General features: G+C 48.6%; 1 protein-coding gene across 6 annotated transcripts in view; it reads right to left on the reverse strand.

Annotated features, from left to right (window-relative positions):
- Positions 1–23,633, reverse strand: part of ERG (ETS transcription factor ERG) — a 268,746-nt gene extending 245,113 nt beyond the window's left edge. The window contains exons 1-2 of one of the 6 annotated variants that reach the window (XM_086675974.1): positions 8,256–8,455; positions 6,134–6,313 (exon numbers count right to left, since the gene is read on the reverse strand). The gene's annotated coding sequence lies outside the window, so the exon portion shown is untranslated. Of the gene's footprint in view, positions 1–6,133; positions 6,314–8,255; positions 8,456–22,462; positions 22,558–23,512 lie in introns of those variants that run through there. The other 5 variants (XM_086675975.1, XM_086675973.1, XM_086675969.1 and 2 more) reach the window with 5 other exon arrangements.
- Positions 23,634–24,452: the final 819 nt, after the last annotated feature.

Consider the following 24,452-nt stretch of genomic DNA (forward strand, 5'->3'; position numbering starts at 1 on the left):
AAAAAAAAACTAGCTGTGTTTTGTCTGCAAAAGGACGTTGAAGGAAATATTCCTCTGAAATATACGAAAGTCTGTCAAGTATTCATTCATTCACTTGTTCAGTTTTGAAATTACTTGATAAATATTCATTGAAAGATTTCTAGGAACCAGGCAGTGTGTCAGGGGTTAACTACGCCAATCGCGAGCAAAACCAGCCTCCTTATTGTGTTATTCTAGAAGGTACAATACACAATGAAGGAGACGGTCTGAGGTCAGTCTAAGGAAGCACCTATTGACAAACATTTTTTTTTTTTAGGTGGAAAGGACCATAAAAGGATGAGGGGATGAGCTCCCTGCCCTGGGTCTATGCAGGGAGAGATAATATGAGCATTAAGAATGCCAAGAAGAAACTAGGTTCTAATTATCTGGTGTAGATAACCATCTACCTCAGGGCACCTGGGTGGCTCAGTCGGTTGAGCATCTGACTTCAGCCCAGGTCGTGATCTCACAGTTTGTGAGTCTGAGTCTCGCATTGGGTAAAGCGTCCAGCTTCGGCTCAGGTCATGATCTCACAGTTCATGTGTTCCAGCCCCACACCAGGCTCTGCACTGGCCGTGTGGAGCCTGCTTCGGATTCTCTGTCTCTGCCCCTACCCTGCTGGCACTCTCTCTCAAAAATAAATAAACATTTTAAAAAACACACACACTGAGTGGAGTGAATGCCTCTCCATGAAGAGTGATTTGGGGATATAATATTTAGAGAAGCTGCATTACTGATTTTAGCGGCCACCCGAGCAAAGACCTAAAATGATACAGACCCTATGAAATCGGGAACATTTATTTTATCAAAAATAGCCAGCTCCCTTTGCATGGATGCGTACCCATGATCCTTAATTAGAATCTCAGTTTTATTACAATAGCATAGCATTTCATCTAGAGGTCGTATCCCTCCCTCAGAAACTTTGCTCCGGCTTTGAAAAATATCACAAAAATAACTGCTAAAGACAACTGGAAGCAACAAAGAGGCCCTTCAATAGGTGAACGGACGGATAAGCTGCAGTCTATTCTATCCACACTATGGAAATTATTTGGCAGTAAAAGAAATAAGCTATCAAACCCCAGAAAGATATGGAGGAAACCGAAATTCCTATCACTAAGGGAAAGAAGCCAGCGTGAAAAGGCTCCGTACTGTCTGATCCCAGCTCTAGGGCATTCTGGAAAAGGCAAAACCACAGAGACAGTGACAGGCTCAGTGTCTGCTGTGGGTTCAGGGATAGGAAGGGGGGGGATGAAGAGGTGTAACACAGGGGATTTTCAGGGCTGTGAAACTGTTCAGTAGGAACAGTCATGGTGGATACATGGTATTACCCATTGGTCCAAACCCACAGAACATGCAACACAGAGTAAACCCTAATGTAAACTATGGACTTTAGTCGATAATAATGTATGGATACAATGACGATGAATGAACCACCCTTGAAAGAAAAAAAAAAAAAAAACAATCCTGGGGCGCCTGGGTGGCTCAATCAGTTGAGCATCCGACTTCGGCTCAGGTCATGATCTCGCAGTTCGTGAGTTCGAGCCCCGCGTCGGGCTCCGCGCTGACAGCTAGGAGCCTGGAGCCTGCTTTGGATTCTGTGTCTCCCTCTCTCTCTGCCCCTCACTCATTCACATTCTGTCTCTCTCAAAACTAAATAAACTTTTTAAAAAAATTTGAAAAGACTCTATATTGAGCTGGCAAAAAAAAAAAAAATCAGTAGCTACGTAGACATATAAATAGTAAATAATTAAATAAATGAAAACAATCAGGAGGAAATTTCACAGGCATGTCTACCTTTGTGGCCAAAAAAAAAAAAAAAAAAATTCTCCTACCCAAAACCCGAAAACTGTTGCAAAGGAATTCAGTGTGATATTTTCAAAGCATAATCGAGTATAAAATACAACCTGATGACAGACCACCGTGCAATCACCTTTCCATGTTTCAGTAAGGTTGGCCACAGACGTGAAAGCCGTGCTGTGGGCGTTCGGGGTCACGTGATGGCGATTCCCTCTGGCTGTCACCACGTGTGTTCAAACACGGTTGACCCCAGCGTGACTCAGGTTGGAACGAGATGCTGGGCGAGGGCCCCCCTTTGCCAGTCACCTGTCCTGCCATATCGGACAACTGACTTTTACAGGTGTCTATTTTCTCATGCAAGAAATGAACAGAATAGAGCAGCTAGCGGTTTTCACGCTGGTCCCCAATGCCAGAGGGGGTCTGGGGACAGTGGGGAGGTGGGGTAGGGCAGGGCCAGAGTGCACGGGCTTCCGCCAAAAGAAGTGCCCTCTATTTGCGGGGGCGGGGGCACTTATTTATTGGGCTTTTATGTACGATGTAGTTGAACGAAGGTCTCCTCAAGCTAAGTAATTCTTTTTTTTTTTTCCAAGAGACATCTGGTTCCTTTTCCCTGAAGGTATTTGCTCAAGCCAAGGAATGAAGCACCTGTGAGTAAGAAGCAGATGAAAGCTGGAAATATAAAAACTTGAGGGAACCTTTTTTTCATTTCCAAGGGGATTATCGAGCCAGGAATGTACTCTGGCTCCCGTAGGCCCAGCCAGTATCTGATCTCCCACCTTGGCCACTGCTGCATTTCTGCAGGGCGTCATCCAGAGTTCCTCTCCAGGTCCAACCGCCTCGTGGGGAGTAAGAGTCCGATCTGGGTGACTGGGGCCCCGTGTCTGGAGGGGCGGGTGGGCACTGTCTGGGGAACCTCCCTGCTACGAAGGAAGCCAATGTTTACTCAAGGCCAGTTATTAGGTAAGAAGACAAACTATCAAAAAGGAAAGAGGCAAATACCCGCTATGCTTACAGATAAGAAGCATGGACTCTTAAGTTCTAAGAGCCCTAAATGAGGGCAAAAAGATGTCGTGGGATACTACACAATGGGAGGTGCATCTGGGATCCAAAGCTGGCCCTCCCTGTGATGATCTACGCTTTTGTTTACAATTTTTTAATGTTTACTTATTTTTGAGAGAGAGAGAGACAGAGCATGGGCAGGGGAAAGGCAGAGAGAGAGGGAGACACAGAATCTGAAGCAGGCTCCAGGCTCAGAGCTGTCAGCGCAGAACCCGACGCGGGGCTCGAACCCACAAACTGCGAGACTGTGACCTGAGCCGAAGCTGGAGGCTCAACCGACTGAGCCACCCGGGCGTCCCCAGTGATGATCTATTCTAAGTGAAGATCTAAGCCAAGACCCTTCGGTTCGGTCACCAGCTTCTCTTTGTTTGCTGGTTGCCATATATTTCGAATTCCTTACCTTCCCGGACTTTATAAGGAGCCAAGACGCAGGACAACAGAGTGCCGGGAAGCAACCAGTTCATCCGGAGCCTGACGGCACAAGGCTCCCAAGGGTCTTCCCCCTCCCTCCCTTCCACAGCCCCAAGCGATCACTGAACACGCCGTCCCACCCGGAGAGGACACGCCAGCCCTCCAGGGGAGTGGAGGGCAGTCTGATGTGTAAGCACATAGAAAAACGAAGGCAGCATGCAAATCCCAGTTAGTAAGTCTGGGAAAAGACAAAATGTAACCGCAGCACATCCTCTGGCTCCCCTCTAACGTTTATATCATTACAATAACGCTAGACGTGGACATGAACTTAGCGGACATTTTTGCCTCACTACACTGTGAGGACAGCGGAATGGAGAAGGGAGGGAGGGGTGTGAACCCGACCCCCATCTTCTTTAACAGAAAACCGATCCTGTCCAAACTGAAAACTCGAGAAGGAGTGCCACGAGCCCAGAACTTAGAAATATGGAGGTGAATGACAAAGAACAGCCAAGAACAGCTAAGGAATGGTCGAGGGCAGAGAACTAGCATTTTACGTTATAAGCCCAGAAGTACCATTTAACTTTATGCATATGTATTCCTTCGAGAAAAAAAAAATAGCAATTAAAGTAGAAAGGTGATGACATACATAAAGGACCTTCAGAGTGAATACACTCAACACCGGAGGGGCTTGCGGGAGATTTCTACGGACAGGTTAGGAGCCCCGAGAGGCACAGGCCTGGGGTCCTGCAGCACTCACTGCCACTTGCTGGTGGCCAGGGCTGTGGCACCTGCCCCGTGGTCCGACCAAAGCTCCATGGGGAGAAAGAGGCACCAAATACATTCTTCTTCATTATCTTAGGAATGTGCTCATCTGTTTATTTAGGTCATGCAACAACACCAAAGAACTAAGCAAAAGCCAATGAGCCTGGTGTGCTTATGTGGTGTAGTAAGACCTCTTCCCCAAGTCCACGTGCAAATTCTCGTCATCCCTCGCCTTTCAGAAGCCTTAAGGCTTAAACTCTAAAACAGTTTATAAAGAAAAAAGTTCTGAATTATAAGCCGCCCGCATATATCAAAAGATAGATGAAGATACATACCCGGATCACATTATTCCCCTTTCTTCTTTTCTTAATTTTTTTAATGATTATTTATTTTTGAGAGACATAGAGAGCGAGTGTGGGAGAGAGGCAGACAGAAAGGAAGACAGAGAATCCAAAGCAGGCTCCAGGCTAGCAGTGCAAAGCCCAACATGGGGCTCAAACTCACGAACGGTGAGATCATGACCTGAGTCGAAGCCGGATGCTCAACAGACTGAGCCACCCAGCCCCACACAATTCCACTTTCAAGAACATATTCTAGACTTTGGCAAACTGTGCAGCATGAGTCCCGACCCCTACGCCTCACTCCCAGGGGAGCCTGATTTCATTCCTCTGTGATGGGACCCGGGCATCCGTATTCTGCAGCCAAGACGCAGAACTTTTGGATTCTAATAAAGAAAACAGAAAACAGCCTAAATACTCAACAGAGAGGACTAATTAAATCCATCATGATAGGACCATACAATGGAATCCTAAACAGGCTTAAAATAATGTGGCAGAAATAAGATATCTCATGAAACATGTTTACCGACATGGACAGATATTTACAATGTGTTCCTCAGTAAAATAAAAACACGTTATATAAACTGTGTATGTGATATGATCCACTTTGGGGAAAAGAATATGTATAAAAGAATTCTGGAATTAAATGCATCATTGTCAGTAGCCATAATGTCTGAGTGTGGAAAGATTTAAATATTTTTGTCTGTATGTTCTAATATTTCCATAACAGACAAAGTATTATGGATACCACCTTCTCAAGTTCAAAAATGCCGGGACATAATACCTCTTGTAAGGTTCAAACATTCTAACACTGTTCATATAGATTTCAGCTCACACCCGCCCACTAAAAACACACATCTGGTCACCCCCACTGTCGCCAGCCTCTCTCCAGGGCACTCTGCTGCCTGCCAAGCTTCCAGGGTAGACGAACAGCTCGTGGGTTTCAACTTTGTAGGTAACAAAGTATGGCTGCCTCAAACCCAAAATATCCTTGAAACCTTGTTACACCCACTGAGCTTCTCAATGCACCTTTCCAAGCCTGAGGGTTGAGAAGGGAGCATCATGGAGCTGGGACCGTGAGAGAGGCCATGAGGAAGTCACATCCCAATGCCTCCCACCCCAGCCCCGCTGAACCATTTGGCATCCCTGGTGGAAGGTGTTGGCCCACTGGACGGGGAGGGTGGGAAGAAAGCACTGGTTCTACCAGACATTCGGAACCTGTATGCACTTTCCCAGGAAGCTTCCAACATGAGGAAGGGGCCAAGTCTCGGACCCCTGGGAGGGCACGGAGCCTCCCGTTCTTGGCAAACATGGCCGGGGCTCCACTGGCCTCATCACTCTCTTTAACCCCCTGATGCCCCACTCCTTCCTTGGAGCCCCTTCTCGGATCCCTTGTGTCAAAACGAAACAAAACGAACCAAGTAAGCTGCAGAGTTGATCTCCAGAAGCTTTTGAAACTTAAGATAAAAGCCATCAGGGAATGATGGACCAGAGGCCAAAAACTCAAGGAAAAGCCTTTGAGGCCGGGTTTGAACAGTCCACTTCCCAGGTCCCGCCTCTCGCCAGCTCGTAGCAATCAGGCAGGACACTGGCACAGGCAGGAAATCTAAAATTAGGTTTTACTACCTATAATGGAGGATTTATGGAATGGCGTAATGAGCAGTCTCGGGACGAAAACCCAAAGTGGGGGAACAGAAACATCTTTGTGGACATACCGACTACGCCCACACGCGCTCCGTGAACCTCACCTACAGTGGCCAAGGTGCAGGTCTGCAGGGCGACAGAGTGAGGACGCAATCCTTCCTTGTTCTAAGCTTGACGCGCGTCACAGCCAACAGCAGGGTCCACGGTCCCTGGTGCTTTTGTTTAAGAGGGAGGTGCTTTCTTAAGAGAAGCGGTCCTGACACCACACCAGGAATCCAGGCGTTCTGAGGAACAAAAGAACCCATTCGATTCAGTCCTCTCCTGAAATATCCCAAACCACAGGAACAACCCTCAAAAGGTCAAAAGAAGATGGGACTCGACCACAATGTATCAGTGAGTGGTGCCACGGCACCTGTGTGTCCCCATTTTCAGTGCTGGCGAGATCATTTGAGGACCCCCCCCAGTACCATTTTGGGGCAACGTAAAGAAAAATGAACCAGTGTGTTTATGTCAGTGCCACGTGTTCAAAGAGTTTTCAAGTTAATGTGACGAAAGAACCAAGGGCTTGAGTCTGTGTTGGCTGGTGACGGGGTCAGGGTGACAAATTCCATCCCCTGCAGCAGGTGACCCACAGCTGAGAGCTCACGGAAACCGCTCATGGGTAGGGGTGTGGAAAGAAGGCTAGGATGGCTGGGAACTGGCATGACCACGCCCGGTCCCTTTCTGTGCCCCACCCCTGCTCCATGCGGCAAACGTAGGCGGGCTTGGACATCCTCCCTACAGGGGTCTCCAGCCACACTCCCTCCCCTCTCCGGGTGGTACCCCTGGACCCAGAGTGGAGTCCGATATGCCAGCCTGACTCAGGGCCAAGCCAGGAAGAGAAGTAAAAAAGGAGGGACCGTCATCGGCTTTCTTTTCCAGTGAAAACTGTGGCTCCAGCTACAGGTGGCCTTCTGCAAATCAGTGTGACAATATTCCTACTGAGCAGAAGAGTTCCTTGAAAAGATGGTTCCATTTACTACAACACACAACAAGATGGGGAGACAACTTCGCTCTTAAAAATCTTATTTTCTTAAAGCGGATTTCGGCTTTCCACGATAAAAGCACTTTTCCTAGGTCCCAGTTGTGAAGGCTGGTATTTATTTAGGTGTGGTTTCTTAGCATACTGGAACCTTCCCGTACTCTGACTGCAGGTGCCTGGGTCTACAGAAATCGCTTATAAGGACAACAGCACAGACCAGTCTTTTTCCACCTGAGTAATTAGCAGGAGAGTAAAATCCAGGCCACCTGGGGTCCTCCTCAGACTTCTCTGAATGTGGTCCAGGAAGAGACAATTTAACCTTAATTCTAGGCTCTGATGACGAGGTTATTTTAATACAGCGTTACTGTAACATACGTAGTGTAATGTAATATGCATACATGTAACCTACATAATACAGTATGTGTGTGTGTACGTCATATATGTAAGAGCTTACATTTATGATAAGGTTTTGGAGGGAAAATGCCATACAAAAATCATACTGAATAACAGAGCCAAGCTGTGAAACAAGTCTGCAACGGTCTCGGAAGGCCAAACGGTGTTAGATATTTCCTCTTTCTGGATACAGGTGCGGATGCAGTTGGTGCCGGCATTGACCCTGGTTCATGACGAACATCAATGTTTTCTAAACGCCTGTCTTGTTTTACAATCAAAAGTCCCCATTACCAAGTTCAAAGAGAATTCCCCAGAAAGAGCACAGCAAAGTATCGGCTATAGTCACAGAAGATCGGATATACAGCCCATAATATAAGTGAGTTTCACGTAAGTGTTCAGACACACATTGTAGTCTGTCATCCACCCCAAAATTATTACCATCCACCCTTAGGACCAAAAAAGCAGATAACGATGTGATTTTACCACCCTGGCATCCACTGCGTGTGGAGGCATAGTGTGAAGAGGTATTTTTAGTGATTTTTAAGGGCAAGCATTCATAAACTCCCAAGTCTGTGCTCCATGTGACTATGACATAGCTCTTGGTCATTCTGCTGCTGTCAAAATTAAGACTGCGGATCACCGCTGACTCAAACTAACGTCTGTCTGTAAGACATTAAAAAGGGGCCATTTGGAAAGAAGAAGAGGGGAAAGTTTCAGGAGAGCGAGCTTTCCTAAGTAGCCGGTACTCGCTAGGAGTTAAGCATCTCTTAAAGCGCAGACAAACCAGACCAGAAGAGTCCACGAGAACGTACCTTTTACATTCCAGATACGGAGCCCAGACGGCCCGGGGGGAGGGGCGGAGGGAGCCGCTGGGTTCCCCAGGGCAGCTCCCGGGAGATGCTCACAGAACCACTCGGATCTCCTGCCTCAGATGGAAGGCAGCTCCCTCGTGACGTTCCAGAAGGAAGTATACCAGCCGAAAGTACCAGAACGCCTCCTATGCCTTGAGCCGGAGGTAAGCATTTAAACAAAACGCCTCATCTGTGCGCCTCTGGCACTCGCAGCAACATCCGTTTTCTCGCTGGGCCCTTCCAGAAGGTCAGGGACTGTGCCGCACAGCCTTCCCCGGGCGCAAGAGGGTTATTTGCGGGGCTGCTTCTGGGGAGGAGAAGCTCAACGCGACGTGACAGTCTTCCCGAGCCGGGCTGGTTTCACAACACACATTTTCTCCCTTCCTAAGAGTCTGGCTTGTCCCTCGTGTCCTTTTTCCTATTTTCGGGATGGTTGGGTCACTTCTAGTAACTGAGCTTGAGCGGGGCTGTGAGCCCCGGGCGTGGGCGGGCCCTTCCGACTCTGGTCTGCCTCACGGGACACTCACCCTCCGACTCTGAGTCAGTTGCCTTTTCATGGAAATACTATTCAATGATCATTTTCATAAAAATCTGTGCTGGCTCAGTTTTGTTTCTCTTGACGCTGGCCCAAGTGTTTTTCTCTTCTGATTGATTTTTGGGTGAAACTCAGCATGTCTCTTTTGGTTGTTTATTCTCTAATATATTTCCATCTTAACTGGAGGGGAGACATGAGCGTCAGTGGGATCCAGCTGTACCAGGTCGGCCACACGGCCTGCAGTTGTACGTCCAAGGGGACGGGCGGGGGGAGGCTGTCTGCAGAAGCCAGAGGGCTGCTCCTGTCCAGACCCAGAAGTAAAGGCAGGGGCTACCGCGCAAGGGGCCACCGCCTCTGGGGTCTTGTGTTGCAGCTGGGGTGCTCCGGCAGCCCGTCAGGTCTTGTCCACCCTAAGTCTGATAAGCATCCTAGCACCTTCTTGCAAGCGGAAGGAATGTGTGGTCTCCGAGTCTGTGTGTTTAACGGAGCCCTCTGAGAGAAGCAGTGGGAGCTCTTGGGAGGGTTTTGCTTTAGCACTGTCCGTTTTCAGGCCCCGCTCTGGGGCAGATGCCCTCCCTTCTCTTAAACAGAATCTTTTTCAAAGCTAAGCATGGGGGGAGGGCGCCTGGGGGGCTCAGACGGTTGAGCATCCGACTTGGGCTTAGGTCACGATCTCGTGGTTCGTGGGTTCGAGCCCCGCGTCGGGCTCTGTGCTGACAGCTCGGAGCCTGGAGCCTGCTTTGGATTCTGTGACTCCCTCTCTCTCTGCCCCTCTCCTGCTTGCGTTCTCTCTCTCTCTCTCTCTCTCAAAAAAAAAAAAAATGAATATTAAAATTTTTTTTAAAAAAGCTAATCAGTTCTCAGAGGATAAGAAAAGTCTTCCCTCTTTTCATGTGTAAGTACAAATTATACCTGAATATGTGTATACACACACACACACACACACACACACATTTAATATATATACCATAAAATTCCTAATGGTGTTAGATTTGCATGTAGGAAAAGGGGAGGGTAGGGGAAGGATGTCTGCAAAGACTCCATCTGTAGGGCATCGGTCATGAAAAACAGTGGAAAACACAAATTTAAGCCTAAGGGTAACTACTTCCGAAAGCATCGCTTGGTCTCCATGTGTTTAGCACCAAAGCCTCGTGATAAAAGCCGTCTGCATTTACCCCAATCAGTTTAGGATGTCCCCATCATTATTTCTAGAAGACAGATGCTCCCCTGATATGCCCTTTAGCCAACGAGTCACACACACATCGCCTCTTGTTCTGGAAGCCGGTGGGTGTCGAGTACAAGACAAAAAAACCAAAAAGAAACCCAAAAAAAAAAAAAAGGTTAAAAAGGAAAGAAATAAAAAGCTAATGGTCTGAGACAAATGAGGCAGATGAGTGTAGTTATTGAAAACCAGCAACCTATTTTTTAAAAAGCCTACCAGCCTCAGATTTCTCAGGACATCTTTTCATTGCATATTATGTAGCCAAGGCAGCAATCTCTGCCTTCTTGCCTTAGTCTGTAACAAATCTCGCTCATTCCAAAAGGGAAGCATGCATTTCACTTTCTCGAATACATGATATGCAATTCTTATTTCACTTGCTTGGAGCAAGGACTAAAAACTGGTGCTCAATCTTGCTTCCCTTGCCAGGGCAAACGTAATGAATTCCGATCCTCATTTCCACGACTTCTTTCATCTAGGGTGGACCAGAACGTATTCCCTATGTCTCAGGACGCAGCCTGGATTTCCACCAGGGCCAGGATGCTGCTGCACATCTTTGACCTGAACCGGTCAAGCCCTTGCCGGAGAAAGAAATGGAGTCGTTTTACTCATAATCTCAGAAGTTAACCCACGCAGGCGGCCCCGCACGCCATAAAAATAACATTGTGGCGACCTCAAAGGGTAACTTAGGAAGCACGGACAATAAGTGGAGTGTGCTTTCTGTCCTAAAAATCCCAGACTACGGGCGGACTTATGAATAATTTTCAACAATCAGGAAGTCTGCAAAAATCCCCAGTCTTCTAAAGACTGCACGGTGCTCATCAAATCTCCTAAGACCTCTGTGTCCCTCCCCACTCTGAGGAGGTCCCTGGACCTGACTCCTAAGGGCCAAAGCCAAAGAACCAGGCACCTGCCTCCAGCAAATCCCCTCCGATTCCCTCTCATTCCCAGACACCAATTTCCATGAAAACCAGACACAGGACAGAAAGCAGAGCAGCATATTCCAAAATCGCTTCAGATCTGCAGCCTGATTTCATTAGACTCGCCGGCTTGTTTCTTTTAGCCCCCGTGCATGCCCACGGCAGGTGAAATTTCGCTGGCACGGCCACCTCAGACCCCATGCGCTTAAGGGGACCAGGCCGGTGCAGGAGAGGCAGAGATGGGAGGTTCCGGTGCCGAGGGGGAGACGTGTCCGCCAGAGGTCAGCAGGAAGTGGGGGGCACTTAGCAATGCTCACTGTCCTCACTGACCAGGTGTCTCTAGGGCCTGACACTATCATGCCACTGTACCCGCCCCAGCATAAGAAAGGTCTTCAGCCTGGAGGCAAAAACCCCACGGTTGTCGTCCCCAACCCAAGTCTAACTAACATAGCAGCTTCCAAGAGCACACGTTGGCCATTTCGCACCCACAAACACCCAACCTGAGAAGCTGGTGGGGAACCGTCTAGGGACGGGGGCTACACAGCCCCTCCCTCTGGCTTTCTGTCGCCTTCACCGTGCCACAGCTGACAGCTGAGGCCCCTGGCTGACAATCCCACAGTTAGCAGTTTGTCTCCTAGGTCGCCCCCGGGGACGTGGCAGGGACCCAGCGCAGAAGCGACTGGACGTAAACCTCCCCGGCCAGCCTCAAGGTCTGGTCGCCAGCGGTGACACAGATTTTCCTCCAAGATTTGAAGCACATGTGGCTTACATCAACGCGGTCTCGCATCCATTCTCTGTTGAGACCACTTGCCTCGCACATTCTCATATTTACACGTTCACTGAACGTAATCCCAAGTGAATTATTTCAGAAGGCTTAATGTGCTTCAGACTTCTCAAATACAATTTAGGCCTTAAATTAAATTTGTAGTCCCGTGGGAAACCAGTAGGTTAGACGCAGCCGACGGCATCCAGGGGACACGCAGGAGCCCCAGAACAGAACTGCGGTTACTTCTAGAAGGATCTCGCCTGGTAGCCGAGGCTCCCCGGCGAACGGAACGGGATTCGACCGCAAAACCGGATTCGGCGTCCAGGTGCGAAAGCAGTGGAACCTACTGGACGCAAGATAAATATTCTTGCTGCTTTGTGCGTCCCTCGACGGCCTTACCATGAAGCGCCCCAGCGGCCAGAAACGTGTGATGGAACAGACGAGAGTGTACAACCCCGTTCATTCATTTTGAGGTCTGGGTTTTTTTTGTTGTTGTTGTTGTTTTTTTTTTTTTTTTTTTTTTTTTTTTTTTTTTTTTTTTTAATAAATCACAACATTCTTTGTCCCTTCTGTTTGGTTGCCCAATAACTGCGCAGAATTAGGTGTTAAATTTGCTACGGTGATTAGAGTTGAGACCAGCCACATGCATTTTACTTAAAACTGGTTTTTTGGGGTTTTTTGTTTTGTTTTGTTTTGTTGTTTTGCTTTGTTTACAGCAAGCACTGTCCACTGGGAAAAATAAACCAGAACAAGGAAAGCAAAATTCCTTATCAGGCACCAGCGATAATGAAAACAAACCATTTACAAGGAAGCACAGACGAGGAGTTTGCTGCAGACCAAGCACTGGAACTAAAAACAAACTTCTTACTCAGGGAAATGTGGAGGAGTAAGAATCTACAGTGAAGAGTTTTTTGTTTGTTTTTTGTTTTTGTTTTTTTCCCTTTGCATAAAAATTAAATTAAATCTGAACACCAAAGCATGCATATGGTAAAGACAGTTATTCAAAGACAGTCGTTCAGTTATTCAGCGATTGAAAGAGACACATTACACAGCACACCGACGATGACAAGCAACGAATGAACAACATGATTGACTCTGTAAGACTTTGCCACAAACTTGAGTGCTCCACAAAGAGGGAGAGGCCTACGTGAGATGAACCTACTACCAAACTGCAAATTCTTGCCCTCGAAACTTAATTCTGCAACAATCCACCCCATCGATGTTCTTTCTTTCTCAGGGATCCCGGCACCTCAAGAATATTACTCTTCAGGAGCATCTGTGTGGCTCGGCCAGCTAAGCGTCCGACTTCAGCTCAGGTCATGATCTCACGGTCTGTGAGTTTGAGCCCCGTGTCAGGCTCTGCGCTGACAGCTCAGAGCCCGGAGCCTGCTTCAGATTCTGTGTCTCCCTCTCTCTCTGCCCCTAACCCACTCACATTCTGTCTCTCTCTCAAAAATAAACACTAAAAAAATATATATATTAAAAAAAAAAGAATGTTATTCTTCAAAATGATAAATTGCATTTTTCTCAAGAAACTGTCCACACGCAAAATAAGAAATTTGTCATCCTACTGGAATTGCCTTTATTTTTTTTAATTTTTTTTTTCAACGTTTATTTATTTTTGGGACAGAGAGAGACAGAGCATGAATGGGGGAGGGGCAGAGAGAGAGGGAGACACAGAATCGGAAACAGGCTCCAGGCTCTGGGCCATCAGCCCAGAGCCCGACGCGGGGCTCGAACTCACGGACCGCGAGATCGTGACCTGGCTGAAGTCGGACGCTTAACCGACTGCGCCACCCAGGCGCCCCTGGAATTGCCTTTAAACAGGGAATAGTCAGGTAGGATTTTTTTGCTCATGAAGTTGTCAGAGCACAGGATTCCAATCAAGGCAGCACGTACCTACCCATTACCGGGTATGCAAAGTGTCCGCCTGAAAGTAGAGATTTTATGTTGCTCTTTCGAAGAAGGAAGTGAGTCAACAGGAAACATTATATATGAATTTTCCCTCCGATTTGAAAAGTGCAAAGTTAGTATTGAATGTGCCACGCTAGCGTTAGGTTTTCTGTTGCAATCCTAGCTGGTCCCACAGTGACCTTCCGGGACATAGCCAAAGGAGACACAAAGTCACAGCATCCTAGTCCAGTGAGTGAGTTATATTACAAATTTCACAGCTGCCGAGTACATTAAACAGGAACTCCTCTTCCCAAGATTCTAAACCTGCGCCATCCACTACGGTGGTCGCTAGCCACATGTGGCCGCTGAGCCCTCGAAATATGGTCAGTTCGGCCCGAGATGTGCTGTACATGTAAACTGCACACCGGATTTTGAACATTTACTGTAATAAAAAATAATAACGCAAAATAGCTCACCAATATTTTTATACGCATTGCATTTGAAATGATAATATTTTGCACGTTGCATTATATGAAATCGATTGTTAAAACGAATTTAACCAGTTTCTTTGTCTGTCTTAACTGCTAAAATGTTTAAAACTAGGCGTGAGACTTGCACTCGACGTTCTCTGACCAGTGCTGCTCTGACCTCCCACTGACTCAGCCTCTTTGTCACCATGCTCCCTCCTCGTCACTTCTGTCAGCAGGCTCTCTGCTCTGATCAAGGGGATCCCAGACAGCAGAGCCCTTGCAAAGATTCCAGAACTTGTCGCTGCAGGTTCTTACTATCGGTGAGACTCTGGCCTCCGCACTCCCAAGCCTCACTCTGCTCTTCTGGAAAACGGGGGCAATAAAGGCCCTTCCTCCAAAGAGCCACGGCAAGAGTGACCTACGGTGACACATGCCCCATGCTTCCCCCACCTGGTGCACCCAATGTCAATTACAACCCTCCAAACACCACACTCTTCCTGCCTTTTTGCAACATTATTTTATCCCCTATTTTAATTGCACACTGGAGGGGGTGCCTGGGTGGCTCAGCCCATTAAGTGTCTGAAGTCAGCTCATGGTTTGTGATTTCTAGCCCCGCGTCGGGCTCTGTGCTCACAGCTCGGAGCCTGGGGCCTATTTCGGATTCTCTATCTCCCTCTCTCTCTCTGCTACTTTCCTGCTTGTGCGCGCGCTCTCTCTCTCTCTCTCTCTCTCTCTCTCAAAAATAAATATTTTTAAGAAATAACTTCACACTTGGGATATTGAAATAAGCGTCTAGATTGGGCCCTCCAGAACCGGGAAGGGTTGGGCAGTTCCTGGGCTACAAGGCCCACCTCCCAAGTAGCACCTCCAACACCCTGAACACCAGCAATGCCTAACACCCCTCCCCCCCCTGCCCACTGCAGCCTGCAGTCTGTCCCTGCTGAATCAGAGCCAACACACCACCTGGCGGCACGGCACAGCCCCAATGTCCTTCGGGACAGCATTCTTGGGTCTTCCTAGGGTACGGTTTAGATACACTCTTTGATCGTATGATTCTTATAAGATGGAAAATTTTTATATTCCACCTTGTTCCACAAAAAAAAAAAAAAAAAGATGTAAAGTGATCTACAAGGATATATGCAATATAACAAGGTTTTTAAAAACTCAGAAGTAGGGGCGCCTGGGTGGCTCAGTCGGTTAAGTGTCCAACTTCGGCTCAGGTCACGATCTCCCAGTTCGTGAGCTCGAGCCCCGCATCGGGCTCTGTGCTGACTGCTCGGAGCCTGGAGCCTGCTTGGGATTCTGTGTCTCCCTCTCTCTCTGCCCCTCTCCCCCCACAAAAAATAAACATTAAAAAAAAAGCAGTAGTTGCAAAATAAATAGTACAGTGAGGCTGTAGGAGGAACAAGGGTAAGAGCCCTGCAGGCGGGCTGTGGGGCCGCTTGCCAGAGCTGGGCCAGCCAGCCAAAGGCTCACACGATTTCTCCCGAATCGAAGGCTAAACGTGAGGTTCTCCCGTGGGTCTGTAGAGATAAGGGCCTGTGCGATGGGATAAGAAGCTTGCCCCGTGTGTTGCCTCGGTGGGGTCTCTGTCACGGCCACCGCTATACCCATCAGAGCGCTTGACGTAGCAGCCCCATGGGGGCCACCACCTCCATCGCTGCACAGCGTGGGGCCCTGGCTCACCATCAAACAGGCCTGGGCTGAGCAGGTGGCAGTCCTGAATGAGGCCCTTTTGTCAGCCTATGAAGTCACCTCCTCTCTAGATCCCGCAGCACGGGCCTTCACCACCACCCCCCGCCCCCTTTCCATATGTCAACGTCCTGAGGGTACAACCCGAGGCTTCCCCAGTGCCCCGCGCAGCGTCTTGCACAGAACGTGAGGCAGGAACGCAGTCTGAAAAGGCAGCTCGCCATTCCCTGATACATTTCCCGCACCTGCCGGTCTCTCTTCCGGGACTCGCCTCTCTCTGACCCAGAAGCCCCCTCCTCCGCCGGCGTCCTGAGACCGTCACCACCTGGACGGAAGCCGGCCACGGTTCGACCTCTGCCTGTCAGCGTTCCCTGCGTTCCCCGGCACACCGCCTGGCCCGCATTCATTTCTGCCTGGGGATGTGTTTCCCGAGGACGCTGCTCTCAGAGTGAGCGCTATTAGCGATTTGGAGTGAAAAGGGCTATCGTTCTGTTTGCCTGCTGTCAATACGATTAGCTGGGAAAAGAATAAATCAGGCGGGTCACTAATTGCCAGAGTCAGACAGGTAGAGAGGTGAGCTTCACGCTGGAATTTTCCGGCTTTCCCCATTAAATGTGCAGTCGTGTTCCGAACCTCTAGATGTATCCAGTGCCTTGATCGTCCCTAATCGACCCAGGTCCCCCGTGTCTCTGTGTGGCTGGTGCTCTCATTTAAGAGGTGATCCAGAAACCTGGATTGCGAAACACGTTCCCAGGTCGCCTAAAACCACTAAACAAAACTAAGCATGATTTAATGCTTCGTTTTTGCAAAGAAAAACGTTATGCTGCAGCTACCTGTCGTTCTATACGCGTTCTGATACATGCATACAAATGTAACCCCTTCTCTGCCTCTTGGTAATTCCCTGTGGGGTCTGCATACTTACGGGATGATTCTACTGGCTCATCTCTGGTTTTACCATTTCGGTATGGAATGTTGGGGAGACACTGTCCTTGGGGGATGTTCTGCTTCATCACCTGTATTTATAAGTAAGTCTTAGAAAACCGCAAAACTACATCCAGTTATGTAGTGGGACGCTTCAGAACTGGTGCTATTTCAGCTATGAAATCCTCTCTCTTTGAGACCTCAAGCGGTAATGGGTATTCTCTTCCTCTGCCTCCAAAGCCGGGACTTTCATTTGGGTCTCAGAGCTCGGAGGAAACATCAGTAAGATGCTGACTTAACCTGCCTTCTCCAGAAAAGACCGGCAACCTTCCCTGGATTTGATCTTTATTGTCATGATTTCTATTTCAGAAACTCCGCAGTGAAGTAAATTTTACTGCCAGAGTCAAATAGACGAGAAAGTACGTTTCGATCCTGGAGAAGCAAATTTTCCTCTCCTTTTGCTGATTCTGTCATCTCGCCGCTGTATCTTGCGCTGCAAAAAGAGCCAGCCTTTGCACGAGACGAGGCTACATTCTGTGCAATTAGAGACCCAGATTTGTAAATGTGGCAGCAGGCTCACACCGGCTCTGTGAGGTCGGATACGATATTAATGAGAGGCACTCGAAGTATGAGATGTCAGAACGTTCCTCAGCTGGCAGTTTCTTTTCCACGCGTTTTTGCCTCGCTTCCTAATAAAAGAAACTTCAGCTTTCTAAGCCGTTTCATTGAAAAGTTTAATATTTGGGGCACTGAGGAGGGCACTTGTTGGGCTGTAGGTAAGCCAAATGGACAACAAAATACATAGAAATAAATAAACATAAATAAATAAGTAACTAAGTAAATAAATAAAAGTTTAATATGAAGGGACACCTGGGTGTGTCCAACTCTTGGTTTCAGCTCAGATCATGATCTCACAGTTTGTGAGTTCAAGTCCCAAGTTGGGCTCTATGCTGACAGTAAAGATTCCCTCTCTCTCTCTCTCTCTCTCTCTCTCTCTGCCCCTCCCTGCCTCACTTCTACGCACTCTCTCTCAAAATAAATAAACTGGAGAAAAAAAAAAGTTTTACATTAAGATCATAAGTGGAAAATGTTTCCGAACATTTTCTTTTACGAGCACACGCTTCCGTCATTATTTATACTCGGCTTAGATCTCTGTAGGCCCACGTAAGGATCCTGAAGTCCTACCCGGTTCACTCCTGGGGTCCTCCCTGCAAGGTGCCCTAGTGGTCCCCTCCCCCTCCCACCAGGCTCCTCATGACAGCTCCTTTCAATCTCCTCTCAGAAGCCTGAGATCCTCATTCCCTCGGCCGCAAGCGGAATTCCTGGCCTCAGTGACACTGAATGGGAACGTGACTTCCCCCGCTGCCGACTGCAATCAATTTATTCTGTGAAGGCAACGGGTCGTTAGCAGACATGGTTAAGACCCTGGGTTTCTCTTCCTGTTCCCAAGGGCAACAGAGTCTGAGGTCCATCTTAGCGCAGACAGAAAGGTGACGACACCAGCGAACCCATGTCCCCGATGCAGCTGTACCCAAGGTGGTCACGCAGACCTCCCTGCCCGGAACACAGAAAAACGCGCACTCCAATTTTGTCTTTCTTTTACTCTGCAACTTCAGCTAAGTTACTCAGCGCCAAGAATCCACAACCCACACTTCCACTCCGACCCAGAGAAAATGAATCTTCCCACCAGGAACGGAGAGTAACAGAAATCGGGCAACAACAGGACACCAAGCGGGGCTCACCTCCTGTGCTCCCCTGGACCTTAACCGAGAACTAAACACACATCTTCCCTTTTATTTTTTTAATTTTTTTAATGGTCATTTATTTTCGAGAGAGAGAGAGACAGAGCATGAGCAGGGGAGGGACAGAAAGAGTGGGAGACACAGAATCGGAAGCAGGCTCCAGGCTCAGCTGTCAGCACAGAGCCCGATGCGGGGCTCGAACTCACGAGCCGTGAGATCATGACCTGAGCCGAAGTCGGACGCTTAACCGACTGAGCCACCCAGGTGTCCCTCATCTTGACTCTTAAATTAAGATTTGGGAACCTTTGCCGAACTTTTAATTAAGTGAAAATTAGAGTTTCCTGCTATTAAAAAATATCGCCACGCAGCTGTCTGTTTTCTTTCCTAACTCGTTGGACAGATGCTTCCCCCCCCCCACTTCCAGGGGGAATAATTATTGGAATAATATTATTACTAAAAGGAATCCCATATGAGACACCAGCATGTGTGAAAATCTCATTCCCACTAACACAATTCAAAACCAAAGGGTATGTTTTGAAAGGAGGCAGCCACCCATCTCGTTTTTAAAAACCTTTCGACACGCTAGCGGTGTGTCCTAAATCAGATCTCACGTCTCGTCGTCTAGGATTGTAATTTTAAAAAGCGATAAATTAACTCAAAAAGGCTTGTTTTCCACACTTGGAGGATATTTCATTCTCCACACGCAGCCATTTTCAAACAGAAAAGTCACAGAACTGGACTTCCTTTGCACACACTTCTGAACGTGCGCTGAGTCAAGGTAACTGAACCCCTTACTTTTGTTGTTAAATTGCTATTTCTCCTACGCAATCAGGGTCTTCCAGATTATGACATGTCGCCATAAAAATAGAAGAACTTAAAAGTTACTTTAAATCTAAAACGTAGACCCAGAGCTCCATTTTCGGACGCACCCTTTAATTTCTTGGTGCTGTCTACATTTTACTTACACTTAAATTTAGCCAAGTTAATTTTAGACCACCCGCCTTCACTACCTTCGCTAGGTCTGCAATGTTACAAACATGAAGCATTGAATCCTCTCTCCTTTAAATGCTAAAATGTTAGAAATAAAAGGCGAAGTTAAATGGGGAATCTTCCGCCCCCCCCCCCCCACGCCAGGCTCTTTTGAAGAACCGTTTGGAGGCTAGTCCAGACCACTGGAAACTCCTATCATTTATCTACAGAACAAACAGCTTTGAATCAATAAATGTGGGCCGCATACTGACAACGCAAAATGTACAAGTAATTAGCTCACGGCTAATACTCAACGCTAAATGTACAAGTAATTAACTCACGCCCAGAAGTGCAAAGAAACACTAGAGAGAGAAGATCATCCAGAGCATCAACAAGCCCTCGTGTGCGAGCAATCACCAGCTACCGCCGTGACTTACAAAGTCCCCCCAACACCCCCAACTCCCCACACTTCCGCAACCAGGTATCGAAACGACCTGAAGTTGTGTCCGAAACATTTAAACGCTTCTACTGCACGTCGGCTTCTTTTTCTTACAGATGCCGCTCCAGAGTTTTTAATACAGTTTCAAGTTCAAGGTGTAGACCATAAACAAAAGCTGTATTCTGAAGGACTACATCCCCTAGGAAAAGCCCAAGAATCCTTCCACAGAGAGGGGAAAGAACACAGAACCCCCTTTGGCATTCTCCTCCTCACCGGAAAAGCTTGCCTGGGAAGCAAAGGCTGATGAAGCCGGGAGGCGACACAGAGACTTGCAGTTAGAGAGCGATCAACTCCCACCCTACACGGAGCTCCATCAAAAGGCCGGGGTTTCGCTCATGATGACTTGAGTTACATTGGCCACATCTTGTTTCCCCAGCTCCGTAAGTCTCGTTAGAAACATGCAGGTGTCTTTATGTCAACACCTCCTGAACAGAGTTCTATGAAATCGAAGGCAGCACTGACATTTATTCAACATGACAATGTCTCCCCACCACTCCGTATCATATGACCGACGCCGACCTGCTATCGTTTTTCACTGAGGATAGGAAAAGCCTCCAGGAACATTAGCTCCTCTGTCTTGTGAAGAAATAATTCCCCCTTCTGTTATTTTATGTTCTTGTTTAAGGATAATGAACCGGAAAAAAAAAATCAGAGCGAATATTAATTTTAGGGAAAAAGTTGGAAGTTTTCTATTATCTATTTGCCTATGATACGAGACATGATATATTCCATGCATGCACATCATGCGTATGACGCTTTACAAAAGCACGTAAGTTAAAAATCCATTTTGACATCTTTGGGAGATGCTTTCCTTCTTACATATATATACATATCTGGCACTCCCCTGGGATCTTAGCCCTTACCACAAATAAAATACTGGATTTTTCTGAGATTAGAAATTCAACAAGCTTTTTCTAGAATACCAAAACAAAACATGGGAAGTGGAGGGAGGACTGCTGATATCCACACGGACACACAGCCCCGTTACATAATCCATTCAACAGTAAATGCTGATTTTCAAAATTTTATTTGAAGGAGGAACATCGGGTTAAATCCCCAGGCACTCATCGTGAAATCACAGACTCATGTAAAATAATGTATCACAAGCCTACCCTGAATTTTTTAAACTAAAATGAAGTCATGACAAAGTGTCAGAAAAGAGAAGAAACTGCAATTTTAAGTGTAACTGGAATGACACATTCTGAAACCTATAAATCAAAAGATAGAATACCCATTCGCCAGCACCGTGCAATGTCCAAATGAAGCTAGGATTACCAGACCGCAAACGGCATTTGTGATGTGGGTAGCACTCATAAAACCTTTCTTTAGAATTATGAAACTTCACATACTAGCCACAAAGTTTGCATATCTCACCCTGCTTCCACCAGATTTGTCATTTCGATGGTATGATTAGCTCATTCATAATTTGACACCCACTGAAGTAATTTGGTTGGGTTTGTACAGAACTCGTGGTGCCTGGTCTTCCCGGGGGCTGAAGGAGCCCGCACAAGCGGCGGCCAGCAGAGCAGGGGTTAACCCCAGGAATGTGACAGTTCTCCGGGTGATAAGGTGATGCGGAGCTGAGGCTGGTCAAGGGCTCTAAACTACTTGGAGAGAACCGAAAATCCTCAAAAGTAGTTCCAATGATAAATAAACTCTATGCGCTATGTTATGTCACCCGGGGAAGAATACAATGTTTTTTACTCGCATTGGAAGTTTTTTGAACTGCAGAACTACAGAAACATGTCGAGTGTGAAATCTGTGGCCCATATGAATAAGTTCTTTTGAAGGATAAACGAAATTACCCTTATATCAATGAGTTGCATTAAGTCCACATCTGCACCAAAATTGTTTACCCATTTTACTGGGCAGTCTGTTCTGCTATTAATAATAGCATTTAAGTTTTAGGCTTAAAAATACTAAAAAAATAAGTCTATAAGTACCTTTTGTAAACCATCTCTATACCAAGGCTATCTGATTAAAAAAAAAAAAAAAGAATTACAGGCCACATTTTTAAACATGCCAAGAACTCCCAATTAAGGTGGCAAATTGTAAGCACGTAAACATAACAGCTGAGGCTGAAGTGTCAGAAGGTGACAAGACAGAGACAGGGACGGCGGAGAAGAAAGAGGCAGAGCCCGTTTTCCCGGGGTTTGGAGCGACGTCGGAGGGAGAGTCCCTGCCTGCAATGACCCAGCGGGGTGACAGCCTAGTCCACATCTGGTCCCCGCTTCCAGCCCACAGTGGACTTCAGTGCAACACCTAACTCCCATCGAGGCAAGAACGAACAGGCTATTTTTTTTTTTTTTTTTTTTTTTTTTTGCTCAGTGTCCCAGATGAGGCCCCCGCCGATTTCGGGGTCCCTGATCCTCTCCGTCCCGCCCGGGCCCCGCGCGCCTTCCCCGGGACCCCGGGCAGCGCAGCGGCGAGCCGTCCCTCCCTGCGTCGCACGCCCCACCTGTCCCCGCGCCGTCGGAAGGGCCGGCCACCCCGCCGCCGCCCGCGCGGGAGCCGGGCAGGGCGCGCGGGGCGCGGGACTTACCGGAGGCGAGCGCCGCCGTCGGGGAGGGCGTGTCCCGCACGTGCGTGTCCGCGCCCGCGTGTGCCCGCGCGCGTGCCTGGCGGTGCGCGCGCGGAGCCGGGCCGCACTGACTCCCGGGGCGCCGACGGGCTCAGCCCATGGTGTGGGCGCCGGCCTCGGGGAGGCTCCGGCTCCCGCCAATCGCCGAGCAGGGAGGCCGCCCCGACGCGCGACCCGCGAGCGGGAGGTGCGCGCCCGGGGGGCGGGGCGCGGGCGCGGGGGCGCGCGTGTCCCCGGGCGCGTGGGCGCGCGCGCGTGGGTCTGCGAGCGCGCGTGTCCGTGCGCGCGCCCGGGGGCCGGGGAGCGCGGCGGCGCGGGCGGGTCTGGTCGCCGCCGGGTTTAGGACGGAGCTGACGGCGGGGGAGGGCGCTGGGGGCGAGGAGGAGGAGGAGGAGGAGGAGGAGGAGCCACAGCCGAGCCCGGGACGGCGTGAGCCGGGCCGGAGACAAACCCGGGACGCGCCTCCAGGAGGGGAGACCAGAGGAGTGGGGCGGGGGGAGCCCCGGAGGAGCTTGCTTCTCGAACTCGGGGTCGCTTCTGGTGAGAAGCAGTGGGTTTTTTTCTTGCCCAGCCTCAGCCACGACAGACGTCACGTGTAACGAAAGAACCGGTGGCAGCCGTAGAAGTTTGAAACCACCGGCTGCCTTGGGATGCGCATCAGAATCAAGACCACGTCGCCCTCAGACTGGGGACGAAGAGACGCGGTGCCAAGGTGCCTCCGGCTTCAGCGAGACCTGGGGTCGCTACCTGCGCGTCCCCAGAGCCGGAGGCGAGCGCCGGGACGGGCCGGCGGAGGCCGGGGAGCAGCGCGACGCGGGATGCCCAGACACCCGGCCGGACGCGCGCGGGCGCCGTGACAGCCGCCCTCGTGAGAACAGAATCCAGTCGGCAAAAAACAACTCCCCAACGGGGGAGCCGCGAGGTCCCGCTCCTCGGCCTCTGGGGCACTGTGCTAAGCCCCTCCAGATGTTTTAGTTTATCAGTGAATCGTGACATCAAAATCGCGCTTACCTGAGTGCGTCGTCTCTTCATTCACTGCTGTCCCCGGGGGCCCGTCACCACCATCCCTGCGCTCGCTAGGAACCCATCCCAGAGCGTCCTCTTGCACACTCGCTCCTTTCCGACCAAGTGAAAACTACTCATGTCCCTCCCTCTCCAAACTTTTAACAGCCAAGAATTTCAGCAAACAGCCAGCAAGAAGGCTAAGTCCCCCCCCCCCACCACCCCAAGGGATGGGAGGGAATAAGCACTCCTTTAATTTGAAAAATAATAATTAAAACTCCCTCAACTTTTAAGGCCGGGCAACATAATCTATTAATTGGTCGCTATTAACATGCAGTTTTATTGACCATAGCACACAGAAGTCTGATTGTGAAGGAGGAGTGTTTTCAATGAAAGTGGAGTTATTTTAGCTGCAGACGTGTTTACATTTCTGTGGTTTAGTCTATAACTTTCTCTTTTTCTTGCTGCAGAATTCTGCTCCATGAAGCAAAGCCCTTAGCTCCCAGACATTCCAAAAAGTCTGCCAAAATAATAGAAAAAAAGAGAGAGAGAAGAAAAAACACAGAGAGACCCCCAAGTCTGGGTCAGGCTCGGGGTTGTGAGTGGGCATCGGTGAGTATGCCCGCCCCCCCCTCCACACTTTCCAGTTTAAAAAAAAAAAAAAGCCTTCAGGGCTCCATTTCCTGTTTGCTGGGGGAAAAAAAAATGGGTCTAAGCAGCTGAGTTTAGAAATTGCCTTTTCGGGGACCCTTTAGATTCTGAGGGGATCTTTAACCCTAAAGCCGCCAAAATGGACTCCTTAATTTGAAAATCTGCCATTTCAAACCCTCCAAGGAAGGGTTTCTTTTTTAAATGGGCAACTTTCATGAAACTGCAAATCTATTCTTAGGAAATTTCCTGCGCGCGCGCACGCACGCACACACACACACACACACACACACACATCATA

This window comes from Puma concolor, chromosome C2 (genome assembly GCF_028749965.1).
Source record: "Puma concolor isolate L17-30 chromosome C2, mPumCon1.1.hap2, whole genome shotgun sequence".
NCBI lineage: Eukaryota > Metazoa > Chordata > Mammalia > Carnivora > Felidae > Puma > Puma concolor.